Source organism: Panulirus ornatus, chromosome 67 (genome assembly GCF_036320965.1).
Source record: "Panulirus ornatus isolate Po-2019 chromosome 67, ASM3632096v1, whole genome shotgun sequence".
Classification (NCBI taxonomy): Eukaryota; Metazoa; Arthropoda; class Malacostraca; order Decapoda; family Palinuridae; genus Panulirus; species Panulirus ornatus.
In genome coordinates this window covers 7,835,788-7,855,929 of record NC_092290.1, presented here as the reverse complement: position 1 = coordinate 7,855,929, position 20,142 = coordinate 7,835,788, and the positions used below count along the sequence as shown (strand labels likewise).

The 20,142-nt window shown below is 41.8% G+C and overlaps 1 protein-coding gene, 1 long non-coding RNA gene and 1 pseudogene across 2 annotated transcripts in view; 1 reads left to right on the top strand and 2 right to left on the bottom strand.

Moving 5' to 3' along the window:
* The window catches only part of LOC139747206 (uncharacterized), a 155,319-nt gene that overhangs the window by 42,139 nt on the left and 93,038 nt on the right, over positions 1-20,142 (top strand). The gene's annotated exons all lie outside the window — the stretch shown is intronic.
* Positions 1-20,142, bottom strand: part of LOC139747204 (rab proteins geranylgeranyltransferase component A 1-like) — a 127,057-nt pseudogene that overhangs the window by 59,198 nt on the left and 47,717 nt on the right.
* The window catches only part of LOC139747207 (uncharacterized), a 46,409-nt gene that overhangs the window by 17,160 nt on the left and 9,107 nt on the right, over positions 1-20,142 (bottom strand). The window contains exons 7-8 of the long non-coding RNA XR_011712339.1: positions 16,479-16,568; positions 8,728-8,870 (exon numbers count right to left, since the gene is read on the bottom strand). This is a non-coding gene — a long non-coding RNA (uncharacterized lncRNA). The remainder of the gene's footprint in view (positions 1-8,727; positions 8,871-16,478; positions 16,569-20,142) is intronic.

Genomic DNA, 20,142 nt, shown 5'->3' with positions numbered 1-20,142 from the left:
AAGAGAGAGGCGTTTGGAAGATTTCTGTAGGCAAGCAGTGCGAATGACTGGAAGATGTATAAAATAAAGTGGCAGGAGGTCAAAAGAAAGGTGCAAGAGATGAAAAAGAGGGCAAATGAGATTTGGGGTGAGAGAGTATCATTAAATTTTAGGGAGAATAAAAAGATTTTTGGAGGAGGTAAATGAAGCACATAAGACGAGAGAACAAATGGGAACATCAGTGAAGGGGGCTAATGGGAAGTAATAACAAGTAGTGATGAAGTGAGGAGATGGAGTGAGTATTTTGAAGGTTTGTTGAACGTGTCTGATGATAGAGTGGCAGAAATAGGGTGTTTTGGTAGAAGTGGTGTGTGAAGTGAGAGGGTCAGAGAGAATGGTTTGGTAAACAGAGAAGAGGTCGTGAAAGCTTTGTGGAAGATGAAAGCTGGCAAGGTGGCAGGTTTGGATGGTACTGCAGAGGAATTTATTAAAAAAGGGGGTGACTGTGTTGTTGATTGGTTGGTAAGGATATTCAGAGTATGTATGGTTCATGGTGAAGTGCCTGAGGATTGGCGGAATGCATGCATAGTGTCATTGTACAAAGGCAAAGGGGATAAAGGTAAGTGTTCAAACTACAGAGGTGTAAGTTTGTCAAGTATTCCTGGGAAATTATATGGGAGGGTATTGACTGAAAGGGCAAAGGCATGTACAGAGCATCAGATTGGGGAAGAGCAGTGTGGTTTCAGAAGTGGTAGAGGAAGTGTGGATCAGGTATTTGCTTTGAAGAATGCATGTGAGAATTACTTAAAAAAAAAAAAGATGGATTTGTATGTAGCATTTATGAATCTGGAGAAGGCATATGATAGGATTGATAGAGATGCTTTGTGGAAGGTATTAAGAGTATATGGTGTGGGAGGTAAGTTGCAAGAAGCAGTGAAAAGTTTTCACCAAGGATGTAAGGCATGTGTATGAGTAGGAAGAGAGGAAAGTGACTGGCTCCCAGTGACTGCCAGTTTGCAGCAGAGGTGCGTGATGTTGCCATGGTTGTTTAATTTGTTCATGGATGGGGTGGTTAGAGAGGTGAATGCAAAACTTTTGGAGAGAGGGGCAAGTATGCAGTCTGTTGTGAATGAGAGAGCTTGGGAAGTGAGTCAGTTGTTGTTCACTGATGATACAGTGCTGGAAGCTGATTTGGGTGAGAAACTGCAGAAGTTGGTGACTGTAAAGTGTGTGAAAGAAGAAAGCTGAGAGTAAATGTGAATAAGAGCAAGGTTATTAGGTTCAGTAGGGTTGAGGGACAAGTCAATTAGGAGGTAAGTTTGAATGGAGAAAAACTGGAGGCAGTGTTTTAGACATCTGGGGGTGGATTTAGCAGTGGACGGAACCATGGGAGTGGAAGTGTGTCACAGGGTGGGGGAGGGGGCGAAGGTTCTGGGAGCGTTGAAGAATGTGTGGAAGGCAAGAATGTTATCTCAGAGAGCAAAAATGGGTATGTTTGAGGGAATGGTAGTTCCAACAATGTTATATAGTTGCAAGGCATGGGCTGTAGATAGGGTTGCGCAGAAGAGGGTGGATGTGTTGGAAATTAAATGTTTGAGGACAATATGTGGTGTGAGGTGGTTTGACCGAGTAAGTAATGAAAGGGTAAGAGAGATGTGTGGTAATAAAAAGAGCATGGTTGAGAGAGAGCAGAAGAGGGTGTGTTGAAATGGTTTGGTCATATGAAGAGAACGAGTGAGGAAAGATTGACCAAGAGGATATATGTGTCAGAGGTAGAAGAAACGAGAAGAGACGGGAGACCAAACTGAAGGTGGAAGGATGGAATGAAAAAGATTTTGAGCAATCAGGGCCTGAACATACAGGAGGGTGAAAGGTGTGCAAGGAATAGTGTATTGGAACGACGTGGTATGCCAGGGTTGACATGCTGTCAATGGATTGAACCAGGGCATGTAAAGCATCTGGGGTAAACCATGGAAAAGTCTGTGGGGTCTGGATGTGGAAAGGAGTTGTGATTATGGTGCATTACACATGACAGCTAGAGACTGAGTGTGAACGAATGTGGCCTTTTTGTCTTTTCCTAGCGCTACCTCGCAGGGGGTTGGGGGTGGATGCTATTTCATGTGTGGCGGGACAGTGAGGGGAATGGATGTAGGCAGCAAGAATGAATATGTGAATATGTATATATGTATATATATACATATGTATATATGTATATATCCCTGGGGATAGGGGATGAAGAATACTTCCCACGTATTCCCTGCGTGTCGTAGAAGGCGACTAAAAGGGGAGGGAGTGGGGGGCTGGAAATCCTCCCCTCTCCTTTTTTTTTTTTTTTTTTTTTTTTTTTTTTTTTTACAGAAAAGAAGAGAGAATGTTGGGGTGAAGAGAGTGGTGAGAGTAAGTGAACTTAGGAAGGAGACTTGTGTGAGGAAGTACCAGGAGAGGCTGAGTACAGAATGGAAAAAGGTGAGAACAAAGGACATAAGGGGAGTGGGGGTTGGAATGGAATATATTCAGGGAAGCAGTGATGGCCTGCGCAAAAAGATGCTTGTGGCATGAGAAACATGGGAGGTGGGCAGATTAGAAAGGGTAGTGAGTGGTGGGATGAAGAAGTAAGATTATTAGTGAAAGAGAAGAGAGAGGCATTTGGGATGATTTTTGCAGGGAAATAATGCAAATGACTGGGAGATGTATAAAAGAAAGAGGCAGGAGGTCAAGAGAAAGGTGCAAGAGGTGAAAAAGAGGGCAAATGAGAGTTGGGGTGAGAGCGTATCATTAAATTTTAGGGAGGATAAAAAGATGTTTTGGAAGGAGGTAAATAAAATGCGTAAGACAAGGGAACAAAGGGAACTTCAGTGAAGGGGGCTAATGGGGAGGTGATAACAAGTAGTGGTAATGTGAGAAGGAGAAGGAGTGAGTATTTTGAAGGTTTGTTGAATGTGTTTGATGATAGAGTGGCAGATATAGGGTGTTTTGGTCGAGGTGGTGTGCAAAGTGAGAGGGTTAGGGAGAAAGCCAGCAAGGCAGTGGGTTTGGATGGATTGCAGTGGAATTAATTAAAAAAGGGGGTGACTGTATTGTTGACTGGTTGGTAAGGTTATTTAATGTATGTATGACTGGAGTGATAGTTTTCATACATGGTGCTTTGACAAGAAAATAGTGAAATTGGAAAAAATGTAGCTTAGACATTGAAGCTTATTGATACAGTGGTTAAATTGATGAGAACTACTATTGACGTTTGTGTAAATAAATTAAACATTTCCTTTTTCCATAGCCAGAGGTTGAACCATTATGTGACATTCATTTTTTCATTTCATTTCAAGCTAGAAGTTTCAGTTTTCTAAATTGTTTCTTACATTTTTCACATGTATATATATGTATGTGTATGTGTGCGTGTGTGTGTGTATGTGTATATATATATGTATATTATCCCTGGGGATAGGGGTGAAAGAATACTTCCCACGCATTCCTCGCGTGTCGTAGAAAGCGACTAGAGGGGACGGGAGCGGGGGGCCAGAAATCCTCCCCTCCTTGTATTTTTTTTTAACTTTCTAAAATGGGAAACAGAAGAAGGAGTCACGCGGGGAGTGCTCATCCTCCTCGAAGGCTCAGATTGGGGTGCCTAAATGTGTGTGGATGTAACCAAGATGTGAAAAAAGGAGAGATAGGTAGTATGTTTGAGGAAAGGAACCTGGATGTTTTGGCTCTGAGTGAAACGAAGCTCATGGGTAAAGGGGAAGAGTGGTTTGGGAATGTCTTGGGAGTAAAGTCAGGGGTTAGTGAGAGGACAAGAGCAAGGGAAGGAGTAGCAGTACTCCTGAAACAGGAGTTGTGGAAGTATGTGATAGAATGTAAGAAAGTAAATTCTCGATTAATATGGGTAAAACTGAAAGTTGATGGAGAGAGATGGGTGATTATTGGTGCATATGCACCTGGGCATGAGAAGAAAGATCATGAGAGGCAAGTGTTTTGGGAGCAGCTGAATGAGTGTGTTAGTGGTTTTGATGCACGAGACCAGGTTATAGTGTTGGGTGATTTGAATGCAAAGGTGAGTAATGTGGCAGTTGAGGGAATAATTGGTATACATGGGGTGTTCAGTGTTGTAAATGGAAATGGTGAAGAGCTTGTAGATTTATGTGATGAAAAAGGACTGATGATTGGGAATACCTGGTTTAAAAAGCGAGATATACATAAGTATACTTATGTAAGTAGGAGAGATGGCCAGAGAGCGTTATTGGATTACGTGTTAATTGACAGGTGCGCGAAAGAGAGACTTTTGGATGTTAATGTACTGAGAGGTGCAACTGGAGGGATGTCTGATCATTATCTTGTGGAGGCTAAGGTGAAGATTTGTATGGGTTTCCAGAAAAGAAGAGTGAAAGTTGGGGTGAAGAGGGTGGTGAGAGTAAGTGAGCTTGGGAAGGAGACTTGTGTGAGGAAGTACCAGGAGAGACTGAGTACAGAATGGAAAAAGGTGAGAACAATGGAAGTAAGGGGAGTGGGGGAGGAATGGGATGTATTTAGGGAATCAGTGATGGATTGCGCAAAAGATGCTTGTGGCATGAGAAGAGTGGGAGGTGGGTTGATTAGAAAGGGTAGTGAGTGGTGGGATGAAGAAGTAAGAGTATTAGTGAAAGAGAAGAGAGAGGCATTTGGACGATTTTTGCAGGGAAAAAATGAAATTGAGTGGGAGACGTATAAAAGAAAGAGACAGGAGGTCAAGAGAAAGGTGCAAGAGGTGAAAAAAAGGGCAAATGAGAGTTGGGGTGAGAGAGTATCATTAAATTTTAGGGAGAATAAAAAGATGTTCTGGAAGGAGGTAAATAAAGTGCGTAAGACAAGGGAGCAAATGGGAACTTCAGTGAAGGGCGCAAATGGGGAGGTGATAACAAGTAGTGGTGATGTGAGAAGGAGATGGAGTGAGTATTTTGAAGGTTTGTTGAATGTGTTTGATGATAGAGTGGCAGATATAGGGTGTTTTGGTCGAGGTGGTGTGCAAAGTGCGAGGGTTAGGGAAAATGATTTGGTAAACAGAGAAGAGGTAGTAAAAGCTTTGCGGAAGATGAAAGCCGGCAAGGCAGCAGGTTTGGATGGTATTGCAGTGGAATTTATTAAAAAAGGGGGTGACTGTATTGTTGACTGGTTGGTAAGGTTATTTAATGTATGTATGACTCATGGTGAGGTGCCTGAGGATTGGCGGAATGCGTGCATAGTGCCATTGTACAAAGGCAAAGGGGATAAGAGTGAGTGCTCAAATTACAGAGGTATAAGTTTGTTGAGTATTCCTGGCAAATTACATGGGAGGGTATTGATTGAGAGGGTGAAGGCATGTACAGAGCATCAGATTGGGGAAGAGCAGTGTGGTTTCAGAAGTGGTAGAGGATGTGTGGATCAGGTGTTTGCTTTGAAGAATGTATGTGAGAAATACTTAGAAAAGCAAATGGATTTGTATGTAGCATTTATGGATCTGGAGAAGGCATATGATAGAGTTGATAGAGATGCTCTGTGGAAGGTATTAAGAATATATGGTGTGGGAGGCAAGTTGTTAGAAGCAGTGAAAAGTTTTTATCGAGGATGTAAGGCATGTGTACGTGTAGGAAGAGAGGAAAGTGATTGGTTCTCAGTGAATGTAGGTTTGCGGCAGGGGTGTGTGATGTCTCCATGGTTGTTTAATTTGTTTATGGATGGGGTTGTTAGGGAGGTGAATGCAAGAGTTTTGGAAAGAGGGGCAAGTATGAAGTCTGTTGGGGATGAGAGAGCTTGGGAAGTGAGTCAGTTGTTGTTCGCTGATGATACAGCGCTGGTGGCTGATTCATGTGAGAAACTGCAGAAGCTGGTGACTGAGTTTGGTAAAGTGTGTGAAAGAAGAAAGTTAAGAGTAAATGTGAATAAGAGCAAGGTTATTAGGTACAGTAGGGTTGAGGGTCAAGTCAATTGGGAGGTGAGTTTGAATGGAGAAAAACTGGAGGAAGTGAAGTGTTTTAGATATCTGGGAGTGGATCTGGCAGCGGATGGAACCATGGAAGCGGAAGTGGATCATAGGGTGGGGGAGGGGGCGAAAATTCTGGGAGCCTTGAAGAATGTGTGGAAGTCGAGAACATTATCTCGGAAAGCAAAAATGGGTATGTTTGAAGGAATAGTGGTTCCAACAATGTTGTATGGTTGCGAGGCGTGGACTATGGATAGAGTTGTGCGCAGGAGGATGGATGTGCTGGAAATGAGATGTTTGAGGACAATGTGTGGTGTGAGGTGGTTTGATCGAGTAAGTAACGTAAGGGTAAGAGAAATGTGTGGAAATAAAAAGAGCGTGGTTGAGAGAGCAGAAGAGGGTGTTTTGAAATGGTTTGGTCACATGGAGAGAATGAGTGAGGAAAGATTGACCAAGAGGATATATGTGTCGGAGGTGGAGGGAACGAGGAGAAGAGGGAGACCAAATTGGAGGTGGAAAGATGGAGTGAAAAAGATTTTGTGTGATCGGGGCCTGAACATGCAGGAGGGTGAAAGGAGGGCAAGGAATAGAGTGAATTGGAGCGATGTTGTATACCGGGGTTGACGTGCTGTCAGTGGATTGAATCAAGGCATGTGAAGCGTCTGGGGTAAACCATGGAAAGCTGTGTAGGTATGTATATTTGCGTGTGTGGAAGTATGTATATACATGTGTATGGGGGTGGGTTGGGCCATTTCTTTCGTCTGTTTCCTTGCGCTACCTCGCAAACGCGGGAGACAGCGACAAAGCAAAAAAAAAAAAAAAAAAAAAATGACTCATGGTGAGGTGCCTGAGGATTGGCGGAATGCTTGCATAGTGCCATTGTACAAAGGCAAAAAGGATAAAAGTGAGTGCTCAAATTACAGAGGTATAAGTTTGTTGAGTATTCCTGGGAAATTATATGGGAGGGTATTGATTGAGAGGGTGAAGGCACGTACAGAGCATCAAATTGGGGAAGAGCAGTGTGGTTTCAGAAATGGTAGAGGATGTGTGGATCAGGTGTTTGCTTTGAAGAATGTATGTGAGAAATACTTAGAAAAGCAAATGGATTTGTATGTAGCATTTATGGATCTGGAGAAGGCATATGATAAGAGTTGATAGAGATGCTCTGTGGAAGGTATTAAGAGTATATGGAGTGGGGGCAAGATGTTAGAGGCAGTGAAAACTTTTTATCGAGGATGTAAGGCATGTGTACGTGTAGGAAGAGAGGAAAGTGATTGGTTCTCAGTGAATGTTGGTTTGCGGCAGGGGTGTGTGATGTCTCCATGGTGGTTTAATTTGTTTATGGATGGGTTTGTTAGGGAGGTGAATGCAAGAGTTTTGGAAAGAGGGGCAAGTATGCAGTCTGTTGTGGATGAGAGAGCTTGGGAAGTGAGTCAGTTGTTGTTCGCTGATGATACAGCGCTGGTGGCTGATTCATGTGAGAAACTGCAAAAGCTGGTGACTGAGTTTGGGAAAGTGTGTGAAAGAAGAAAGCTGATAGTAAATGTGAATAAGAGCAAGGTTATTAGGGATAGTAGGGTTGAGGGACAAGTCAATTGGGAGGTAAGTTTGAATGGAGAAAAACTGGAGGAAGTGAAGTGTTTTAGATATCTGGGAGTGGATTTGGAAGCGGATGGAACCATGGAAGCGGAAGCGAATCATAGGGTGGGGGAGGGGGCAAAAGTTCTGGGAGCGTTGAAGAATGTGTGGAAGTCGAGAACATTATCTCGGAAAGCAAAAATGGGTATGTTTGAAGGGATCGTGGTTCCGTGAATGTTATATGGTTGCAAGGCATAGGCTATAGACAGAGTTGTGTGGAGGAGGGTGGATGTGCTGGAAATGAGATATTTGAGGACAATATGAGATGTGAGGTGGTTTGATTGAGTAAGTAATAATAGGGTGAGAGAGAGGTGGTAATAAAAAGAGTGTGGTTGAGAGAGCAGAAGAGGGTGTTTTGAAATCGTTTGGTCACATGGAGAGAATGAGTGAGGAAAGATTGACCAAGAGGATATATGTGTCAGAGAGGAGGGAACGAGGAGAAGTGGGAGACCAAATTGGAGGGGGAAGAATGGAGTGAAAACGATTCTGAGCAATTGGGGCCTGAACATGCAGAATGGTGAAATACGTGCACAGAATAGAATGGTTTGGAATGATGTGGTTTACTTCTGGTCGACATGCTGTCAATGGACTGAACTAGGGCATGAGAAGTATCCGGAATAAACCATGGAGAGGCCTGTGGGACCTGGATAGGGAGCTGTGGTTTTGGTGCATTACACAACAGCTTGAGAATGAGTGTGAGTGGATATAGCCTTTTTTCGTGTTTCCTGTGAGGTGGGAAGGTACCGAAAATGAAGACAAACAAGCATGAATATGTATACATGTATATGAATATCCCTGGGGATAGGGGAGAAAGAATACTTCCCACGTATTCCCTGCGTGTCGTAGAAGGCGACTAAAAGGGGAGGGAGCAGGGGGCTGGAAATCCTCCCCTCCTATCATTTTTTTTTAATTTTCCAAAAAAAGGAATAGAGAAGGGGGCCAGGTGAGGATATTCCCTTAAAGGCCCAGTTCTCTGTTCTTAACGCTACCTCGCTAACGTGGGAAATGGCGAATAGTTTGAAAGAAAGTATATGAATATGTATATGCATATATGTATGTATATATACAAGTGGATTGGTCTTTCTTCATCTGTTTCCTGGCACTTCCTCGCTAATGCAGGAAACAGCGATCAAGTATAATTCAGACATGACTGCATTCCTACGTTCACTGTAGTTACCTACCTTTCATATTCCTTCCTGCATTTCTTCTAGTTCATCTTCTGGCTTGCCATTACTTTTACCTCTACATTCTTCCTTGCACCATGCCTCCACCGGACTCCTGGCCGAAGTATTCTGATGAAACGCTTGATGACCATGGTACGTACCTGCAAAATGTTCAGTTTTATAGCAAAATCAATGGATATAATTACAATACATCCAGGCTGTTATATTTGAGTAATAGTCATAAGGAAACATAATGGATGGGATTGTGTCATTTTGTTGTATATGTGGATTGTTTCTAGCGTAGGAATATCAGTAATTGCCATTTTGTCGGAAAAGTATGTTTTTTCCTTCCAGAAACTTCATATGATTTGACGTTATCAATATTTTTTCTCCCTTTTGCAGGATTGGTTCTGCTTGAGACCTTCAGGAGAGCAGTGTTGATGATGACACCCACTCTGAGGAAGAAGGTTCAAGTGTTCTCCATGGAACATAAACGTCCATCTCATCAGGACTTCATAAAGGAGGAGTTGGGGGTGCTCCCTATGGTTACACCCACTGGTATCATATGTACATTGTCATGTTTATCCCCACCAGAAATCTCTTGACAACAATAGCATCAGCTGGATGGGCAGGAGTGAAGATGAGAGCGGAGCAATTGGTTGCAAGAAGATACTAATCAATTTTCCTCTTTACGTTGACAGATTGAACAGCAACAGCAGCAGCAGCAGTAAGGGGAGGATGAGAGTTTGGCACGAGAATGAAGCAAGAGTGTGGGGTACAGGGGATGCTAATTCTATTTGTGTTTACAGACTGAGAAGCAGCAACAGTGGCAGCAGCGGCAGCAGCGGAGTAGCAGGAAGGGAGTTGGTTTGGGTGGGAGGGGGGTGGAGGAGGGTGGGCGGGGGGTGCGGGAAGGTAGGCAGGGGGATGGGTGGGTGGGGGGGGTGGGGGGCAGGGGGGGTGGGGGAGAGGGCAAGGGGGGAGGTTTGGGAGGGGGGTAGGGGAAGAAGGGAGGGGGTAGTAGGAGAGTGGGAGGTGTGAGAGGGAGGGAAATAACCCCCCATGCTCTACCCCCACTGCTGCAGCAACAAGAGCAGCAGCAGCAGCAGGTTTAGGTAGTGAGGGGGTGAAGGTAGTGGTGGTCTGGTATAGCAGGTAAAGGGTAATAATAATCTTTGCTTTCAGTATGAACACTGCCACCACCCTACAGCAGCAGCAGCAGCCACTGGAAGAGAGAGACAGAGTACTTGTCATCTTTGCTTTTAGCTTGACCATCAGCAACAAATCTGCTGAGAACATTGATATCTAATGGTCTTGCTTTACATCTTTCAGATTGTGAAGTGGCTGTGAGAGGGAGGGAGAGAGAGAGGTCCAGGAAACAGGCTGCAGTGATGAGAAGAACCAAGAATACATTTGATGTATACATTTGATGTAAAAATGAAAAGATCAATAAAAAAATGAAAGGGAGATACATATTTCACTGATCCACAGTACAATGAACTTAGAAAAATACTTATGAAAGCACTGATCAGAAAAATGAGTCTTTGATAGATACTTATGAACTAAAGCCAAGTATTGGAGTTATTTATGAAGAAATTTAATACAATGGGACGACTTATATGAATTCTTGAGTTATAAATACTTAGGATAAATTCAACATACTTATATTGTGTAAACATTAGCCTCCTACTTAAGTCTAAATTATATAATTAACTAATTTCTTAGTATAAAAGAGCTACAGTAATGTGTGAGCTCAAGTCCCCATTATGTCATCATTTACTGACTTAGTACTTTATTGAAAGTTTATAGCAGGTTTTATATTACAAATTTACTTAATTACATGCCATTATCTCTGGCAGTTATCAAAGTTATTCTATTTCAACTTGAGTAAACCTTAGTGTGCTCCTTTCCCCACTTATTTCTCAGTGATGGGCAATCTCATAGCCTGTAAATTCATAATTATCCCCTGTAATTTAGGTGCCATTAGGCATCTTATGGGATAATTTAATTGTAATGCCCATGTAATTAGCTTCCTTATGTACTTCTAATGCTTCCCTAATAGCATCCATTAGGTAACTTCAAAACATTCTGCTATGGGATCTCATAAGGTGATTACTCCCTCAGTCTTACTGCAGCTGCCCTTTAATCGAAAATAGCCAGCTCACTTGTAGTTTAAGCTGCTAAGCATGTATGTCATTTGGTGCAAGGGAGTTAATGACAGACAGCCAAATATCTTTAAAATTTCTTCATTGGTTTTTCTTTAAGCTGTTTAGGATATAAGTGCTCTACAGCCAATTTCCCTAATCTTTATTATTTTGGAATTCATACAAAAGGTACTTTTAGCAATATGAAGTATTTTTACAGACTTCAGTGCAAACATTTTTAACAAGATATACAAATTCAATGATCAAAGTTTCTTCAGTGCAACTGCATACAGATTTACATTGCAGAATTTCCTTTTTCATAAAGCACAGTAGAAAGACTCATCTTTACAACCATTCCCTCATCGTTGCATAATGCATCCTGTATAATTTTACAAGTGACAATGTACATCTTAAAAAAATATACACGAATAAGGTGTCAAGGAATAACATACACCAATTTCATTGTTAGATAGCTAGTAAGGCAGTTAATTCAAAATGATCTATCAAGGCAAGGGTTACTTGGGGAAAAAAAATTCATATTGGTTTCATTTACGTGTAACTCAGTTAACACATTCCTTTTCTTTGGCTTGGTACAAGATTAGATAGCAGGAAAAGCTTTATCATTTGGCTCGGATATGCAAAATCCCTGGTTCCACAAAAGGTCCCCCAAGATATTTCACTGGAATTACTTTAATGACGTGAAAATATATAAATTGATCAGTATTGGACCAAAGATCTGTGCATCTCGTGTAGTTTAAAGCCATTCATACAGGATCATCTTTAGCTGCCATCTTCTGTCCCCAAGATCCCCTTGCACAACATAGAGGGGAGGGGACCACCAAATAAAGAGGTATTGTGGTGACATGTAGTCATCCTTGTGAGGAAAGTAAACAAATGGAGGAGTAGATGTACAGCATCTTCAGTGGGGAAGCTGCGTCTTGGACATGCAGGACCTTGCAATATTTCCAAAGGGAACATTCGTAGAGTCCAGAACACACAAGATTTAATAATTTTCATATTTGAGGAGTCTAGTTTCAAGTGGACATGTGCCTGGGTTGGAAACATTGCCTATTAAGCCATTAATTTGTAAATAATCTATGTTTTGTCAATATACTGCATTTCTAGGGTAGGGAAGAGGGTACTACAAGTACAGTTTACAGCGATTGAGAGCAGAATTGGGTTTGTCAACATCGCAACAAGATTTCCTGTTCAATTCTACCAGAAAAATTCTACAAACATAGAGGATAAAAGTAAACAAGGTGGATAAAAGTCTGGCTACTGTATGCTTTTCCACAGTGAAATATTAGAGCTTTCCAGTCACTTAAAATCTACATTATAACTTTTACTCAAACTATCATCCTTGTTTCTGGATGGCAGACAATATGAAGTGGTTTTTACAATTGATTTATATAACAGAATAATGACATTTAATCAGTCTTATGTCTTAAAAATAGTTTTTGATGCAAAATACAAACTGTCATCATTGCCATCATTCAATGACGACAACTAAAGCTTTATCCAACATGTTACATGCTTCCCTGAACAAAAGAAAAATTGCCACTCTCTCTTCCTAAAACAAATACCTGTACTTCTCACCATCATTCACCTTTTGAATTTACCTCCAAGAAAGTAGAGGTAAAACTTGGTATGGTTAGCACAGTTCCATGAGTGATGCATGGTGAATGAAAAGCAATTTTGTCATTTATATCTCCTATCAAAGCTATGTAAATTCATTGATAGACAGGTAAAAGAAAGACTTGTGGATGTTAATGTGCTGAGAGGGGCAGCTGGAGGGATGTCTGATCACAATCTTGTGGAGGCAACGGTGAAGATTTGTAGAGGTCTCCAGAACAGGAGAGAGAATATTGGGGAAAAGATCGTTGTGAGAGTAAGTGAGCTTGGAAAGGAGAGCTTGGAAATGAGACTTGTGTGAGGAAGTATCAGGAGAGATTAAGTGTAGAATAGCAAAAGGTGAGAGCAAATGATGTGAGGGGAGTGTGGGAGGAATGGGATGTATTTGGGGAAGCAGTGATGGCTTGCACAAAAGATGCATGTGGCATGAGAAAGGTGGGCCAATCAGAAAGGGTTGTAAGTGGTGGGATGAATGAAGAAGTAAGGTTGTTAGTGAAAGAGAAGAGAGGCGTTTGGACGATTCCTGCAGGAAAGTAGTGCAAATGACAGATGTATAAAAGAAATAGGCAGGAGGTCAAGAGAAAGGTGCAAGAGTTGAAAAAGAGGGCAAATGAGAGTTGGGGTGAGAGAGTATCATTAAATTTCAGGGAAAATAAAAAGATGTTGTGGAAGGAGGTAAATAATGTACATAAGACCAGAGAACAAACGGGAACATCGGCAAAGGGGGAGTTAACAAGTAGTTTTTAAGCGAGGAGGAGATGGAGCAAGTATTTTGAAGGTTTGTTGAACGTGTTTGATGATAGGGTGGCAGATATAGGGCATTTTGGTCGGGGAGGTGTGCAAAGTGGTACAGGGGCTGAAAAAGAGGGCAAATGAAAGATGGAACGAGTGTGTCCGTAAACATCAGGATAATGTTTAGGAAAGATTTAAAAATTCATGAAAACAAAGCAAAAGGGAACTTCAGTGAAGGGGCCAATAAAGTGTAACAGGAAATGACGAGAGATCAAGTATTTTGAAGGATTGTTGAATGTTTGATGATAGGGCAGCAGATGTAGGGTGTTTGGGTCAGGGAAGTATGTGAAGTGATCCAGCCATGGATAAGAGTTTGGTGAAAAAAGAAGAGAAATTGAAAGCCTTACATGTGATGAAACATAGCAAGGTAGCGGAAGTGATGACATTGCAGATGAATTTCTTACGACAGGAAAATTGTTTTAGATTGTTTAGATAGGATTTCCAAAGTACATATGGATCATGAAGAGGTCCCCAAGGATTGGGAGAATGCATGTATAGTGCCACTGTCTAAAGGCATGGGGAACAAAAATAGTTTTCAAAATACAGAGCGTACGTGGTAAGCTGTAAGGAAGAGTGGTGACATGGCAAAGGCAGGTACAGAACAGTACACTGGGGAAGAGCAACATGGTTTCCCAAGTGGTAAAGGATCTATGGATCAAGTGTTTGCATTAGACCGTGAAAAACAAATATGGGTATGTGGCATTTATGGATATGGATAAAGAATTTTATAAGGTTGACAGATGCCTTGTGGATGGTCTTACAAATACTTGGTCTAGGAGGAAGCAGCTAGAAGCAATGAAAATTATGATGGGTGTAAGGTACGTGTGTGTGGGTGGGTAGGAAGAAAGGAAAGTGGTTCCACATGAAGGTTTATGTTATGGGTCTGGAGTGTCACTATGACTGAAGTGGTAGGAAGATAAATACAAAGATCTTGAACAGAGTGGCAAGTATGCATTCTGTAGGTAGTGAGGGCCTGGGAAGAGATTCAGTTTGCCGATGACACAGCAGTAGTGGCAGATTATTAACTGAAACTGCACAAGCTGGTGACCGAGTTGGTATTGTGTGTTAAAGACGGCAGTCGCAAGTAAATGTCAATAATTGCATGGTTATTAGGTTTAGTAGGATAGAAGGACAGGTTTGCTAAGGTGAAAGTACGAATTGAGAAGATTTGAATTGTCTTAGTTACCCGTGTGGTGTGCGCGTGCATGCATACATGCATGGGTATGTGTGCTCATGCATGCATACGTATGTGTACATGTGCATGGATATGTGTGCATGCATGCATACATGCACACGTATGTGCGCATGCATGCATACATGCACACGTATGTGCACATGCATACATGCACGCATAAGTGCGCATGCATCCATACATGCACGCATGTGCGCATGGATGCATACATGCACGCATATGTGCGCATGCATGCACGCATATGTGCGCATGCATGCACGCATATGTGTGCATGCATGCACGCATATGTGCGCATGCATGCATACATGCACGCATGTGTGCGCATGCATGCACGCATATGTGCGCATGCACGCATACATGCATGCATGCGTGTGCACATGCATGCATACATTCATATGTCTATGCATGCATGCATGCTTGTGTGCATGTGCATGAGGAGAGGGGCAAGAAACAAGAACGAACTTCTTATACAAAGAGTTGCAATTACTGCACTATACTTCTACAGTCTATCCCTTGCTACTTTTCAATTAGAAAATATTTTACTACATACAGTGCACTAATACATCCACTACAATCTATGCTACAATACACATGCAGTATTAATGACATTAACAAAACATGCACAATATCATATCTAAATTGATAAACCATAGTCGTCAGTCAAGTCAGTCCATCAAACAGCTGTTTGTTTCTGCCGGAGTCATTACACACAATACCAAGCACCAAACATCCTCAGAAGCACATACCAGAGGAGAAGAATATCTAATTACCTCTATGAAGAAGGAGCCAAGCAGAGAGTTCTCATCCTCTTTGAAGGCTCAGGCTGGGGTGTCTAAATGTATGTGAAAGTAATATGTGAAAGTAATCAAGAGATGGTGCATTTCAGCAAAGAAACCGGGATGTTATGACTGAGTGAAACAAGGCTCAAGGATAAACAGTAAGAATGGTTTGGAAATGCCATTGCAGTAAATTCAGGGGTTTGTGAGTGGATAAGATCCAAGGCAGTAGCAGCATTACTCCTGAAGTTGTGGAGCCATTTGAAAGAACAAGGAATTGAATTCTAGAAAGATGCAAGGCATGGAAGGCAGAGGAGGGTGGATGTGTTGGAAATAAATGTTTGAGGAGAATATGTGGTGTGAGGGGGTTTGATAGAGTAAGTAATGAAAGGGTAAGAGAGATGTGTGGTAATAAAGAGTGTGGTTGAGAGAGCAGAAGAGGGTGTGTTGAAATGGTTTGGACACATGGAGAGAATGAGAGAGGAAAGATTGACAAGGAGGATATATGTGTCAGAGGAGGGAAGGAGAGGCAGGAGCCAAATAGGAGGTGGAACAAAGGAGCGAGAAACTTTGAGCGATCAGGGCCTGAACATACAAGAGGGTGAAATACATGCAAGGAATAGAGTGAACTGGAATGATGTGGTATACCAGGGTGGACATGCTGTCAATGGATTGAACCAGAGCATGTGAAGTGTCTGGGTTAAACCATGGAAAGGTCTGTGGGGCCTGGATATGGAAAGAAAGCTGCAGTTTCAGTGCATTATACATGACAGCTAGAGACAGTGTAAATGAATGTGGCCTTTTTTGTCTGTTCCTGGTGCTGCCTCACTAGATGGGGGGAAATGGTATTTCATGTGTTGCAGCGTGGTGAAAGGAAATGGATGAAGGTGGCAAGTATGGGTATGTACATGTGTATACATGTATATGTCTATGTACATACATGTATATGTTGAAATGTATATGTATATGTGTGTGTGTGGGTGTTTATGTATATGTTTGTGGGTGGGTTGGGCCATTCCTCGTCTGTTTGCTTGTACTACCTCGCTAACGTGAAAAGACAGTGGTTAAGTATAACAAATAATACATATATATTTTCAGAATATAATAATAATATCTAATCTCATGCCTTGAAAGCCCTTTTCTATTGAATGCATTTTGTTCAATAGACACTCAAATCTTGTAATTAATATTGGTCTCCCTTAAAACAATTTTCAATATATATTAACCAATTACCACAAATCATTTGTTATATCCATAGCAGTCCCAACAATGCTATTGAAGAAAATTTCTTTTTCCAAATTGCTGGTGTGCTACACAGTGTACCTGAAAGTCAATGCTAAATATTAATTTCTACAACTGAGCAACAGAAAGTTAAATCAACTATTCAACAAAGTTCAAGAATGTTTTCTTCCATAATTTAATTTTCAACTTAAATCTTTAATATATAGACAAGATCATTTTTATGTGCAAGAAAATGCTCTCTAAGCTCTGTAAAGTATGTTTTAACATAAGCCCTGCTTGACCATATCTATGAAAGTCTTCATTGCATTTACAACTATGTAAGAATCATCTTTCGATGAACTTCCATGCAAGTAAAAATTTTATTCTTGCTGGATTCATTTTATAGATTTATCACTAAATCCTCTCAAGTATTTAGAAGACTGGTAAACTAAACTAAACTTACAGTTATACAAAAGCATACTTCTATTATCAACTAAGTTCTTTCGAGTCTATGATGACCATGTAAAGTATGTTCAAACATAAGCAACACTGGACCATATCTATGAAAGTCTCTCGATCGCATTTACAACTATGATTCAAAAATTATCTTTTAATGAACTTTTATGCAAGTAAAAATGCTATTCCTCATTCAAAAATTATCTTTTAATGAACTTATTTTCTATTTCAATATATTTTGCTTTGTCGCTGTCTCCTGCGTTTGCGAGGTAGCGCAAGAAAACAGACGAAAAATGGCCCAACCCACCCCCATACACATGTATATACATACACGTCCACACACACAAATATACATACCTATACATCTCAATGTACACATATATATACACACACAGACACACACATATATACCCATGCACACAATTCACACTGTCTGCCTTTATTCATTCCCATCGCCACCTCGCCACACATGGAATACCATCCCCCTCCCCCCTCATGCGTGTGAGGTAGCGCTAGGAAAAGACAACAAAGGCCCCATTCGTTCACACTCAGTCTCTAGCTGTCATGCAATAATGCCCGAAACCACAGCTCCCTTTCCACATCCAGGCCCAACACAACTATCCATGGTTTACCCTAGATGCTTCACATGCCCTGATTCAATCCACTGACAGCACGTCAACCCCGGTATACCACATTGATCCAATTCACTCTATTCCTTGCCTGCCTTTCACCCTCCTGCATGTTCAGGCCCCAATCACTCAAAATCTTTTTCACTCCATCTTTCCACCTCCAATTTGGTCTCCCACTTCTCGTTCCCTCCACCTCCGACACATATATCCTCTTGGTCAATCTTTCCTCACTCATTCTCTCCATGTGCCCAAACCATTTCAAAACACCCTCTTCTGCTCTCTCAACCATGCTCTTTTTATTTCCACACATCTCTCTTACCCTTACATTACTAACTCGATCAAACCACCTCACACCACACATTGTCCTCAAACATCTCATTTCCAGCACATCCACCCTCCTGTGCACAACTCTATCCATAGCCCACGCCTCACAACCATACAACATTGTTGGAACCACTATTCCTTCAAACATACCCATTTTTGCTTTCCGAGATAATGTTCTCGACTTCCACACATTCTTCAAGGCTCCCAGGATTTTCGCCCCCTCCCCCACCCTATGATTCACTTCTGCCTCCATGGATACCCTCCATCAATACCCTCCCATATAATTATATATATTATTGACTGGTTGGTAAGGTTATTTAATGTATGTATGACTCATGGTGAGGTGCCTGAGGATTGGCGGAATGCGTGCATAGTGCCATTGTACAAAGGCAAAGGGGATAAGAGTGAGTGCTCAAATTACAGAGGTATAAGTTTGTTGAGTATTCCTGGTAAATTATATGGGAGGGTATTGATTGAGAGGGTGAAGGCATGTACAGAGCATCAGATTGGGGAAGAGCAGTGTGGTTTCAGAAGTGGTAGAGGATGTGTGGATCAGGTGTTTGCTTTGACGAATGTATGTGAGAAATACTTAGAAAAGCAAATGGATTTGTATGTAGCATTTATGGATCTGGAGAAGGCATATGATAGAGTTGATAGAGATGCTCTGTGGAAGGTATTAAGAATATATGGTGTGGGAGGAAAGTTGTTAGAAGCAGTGAAAAGTTTTCATCGAGGATGTAAGGCATGTGTACGTGTAGGAAGAGAGGAAAGTGATTGGTTCTCAGTGAATGTAGGTTTGCGGCAGGGGTGTGTGATGTCTCCATGGTTGTTTAATTTGTTTATGGATGGGGTTGTTAGGGAGGTGAATGCAAGAGTTTTGGAAAGAGGGGCAAGTATGAAGTCTGTTGGGGATGAGAGAGCTTGGGAAGTGAGTCAGTTGTTGTTCGCTGATGATACAGCGCTGGTGGCTGATTCATGTGAGAAACTGCAGAAGCTGGTGACTGAGTTTGGTAAAGTGTGTGAAAGAAGAAAGTTAAGAGTAAATGTGAATAAGAGCAAGGTTATTAGGTACAGTAGGGTGAGGGTCAAGTCAATTGGGAGGTAAGTTTGAATGGAGAAAAACTGGAGGAAGTAAAGTGTTTTAGATATCTGGGAGTGGATCTGGCAGCGGATGGAACCATGGAAGCGGAAGTGGATCATAGGATGGGGGAGGGGGCGAAAATTCTGGGAGCCTTGAAGAATGTCTGGAAGTCGAGAACATTATCTCGGAAAGCAAAAATGGGTATGTTTGAAGGAATAGTGGTTCCAACAATGTTGTATGGTTGCGAGGCGTGGGCTATGGATAGAGTTGTGCGCAGGAGGATGGATGTGCTGGAAATGAGATGTTTGAGAACAATGTGTGGTGTGAGGTGGTTTGATCGAGTAAGTAACGTAAGGGTAAGAGAGATGTGTGGAAATAAAAAAAGCATGGTTGAGAGAGCAGAAGAGGGTGTTTTGAAATGGTTTGGGCACATGGAGAGAATGAGTGAGGAAAGATTGACCAAGAGGATATATGTGTCGGAGGTGGAGGGAACGAGGAGAAGTGGGAGACCAAATTGGAGGTGGAAAGATAGAGTGAAAAAGATTTTGTGCGATCGGGGCCTGAACATGCAGGAGGGTGAAAGGAGGGCAAGGAATAGAGTGAATTGGATCGATGTGGTATACCGGGGTTGACGTGCTGTCAGTGGATTGAATCAGGGCATGTGGGGCGTCTGGGGTAAACCATGGAAAGCTGTGTAGGTATGTATATTTGCGTGTGTGGACGTATGTATATACATGTGTATGGGGATGGGTTGGGCCATTTCTTTCGTCTGTTTCCTTGCGCTACCTCGCAAATGCGGGAGACAGCAAAAAAAAAAAAAAAAAAAAAAAATAATTTACCAGCAATACTCAACAAACTTATACCTCTGTAATTTGAGCACTCACTCTTATCCCCTTTGCCTTTGTACAATGGCACTATGCACACACTCCACCAATCCTCAGGCACCTCACCATGAGTCATACATACATTTAATAACCTTACCAACCAGTCAACAATACAGTCACCCCCTTTTTTCATAGATTCCACTGCAATACCATCCAAACCTGCTGCCTTTCCAGCTTTCATCTTCCACAAAGCTTTTACTACCTCTTCTCTGTTTACCAAATCATTTTCCCTAACCCTCTCATTTTGCACACCACCTCGACCAAAACACCCTATATCTGCCACTCTATCATCAAACACATTT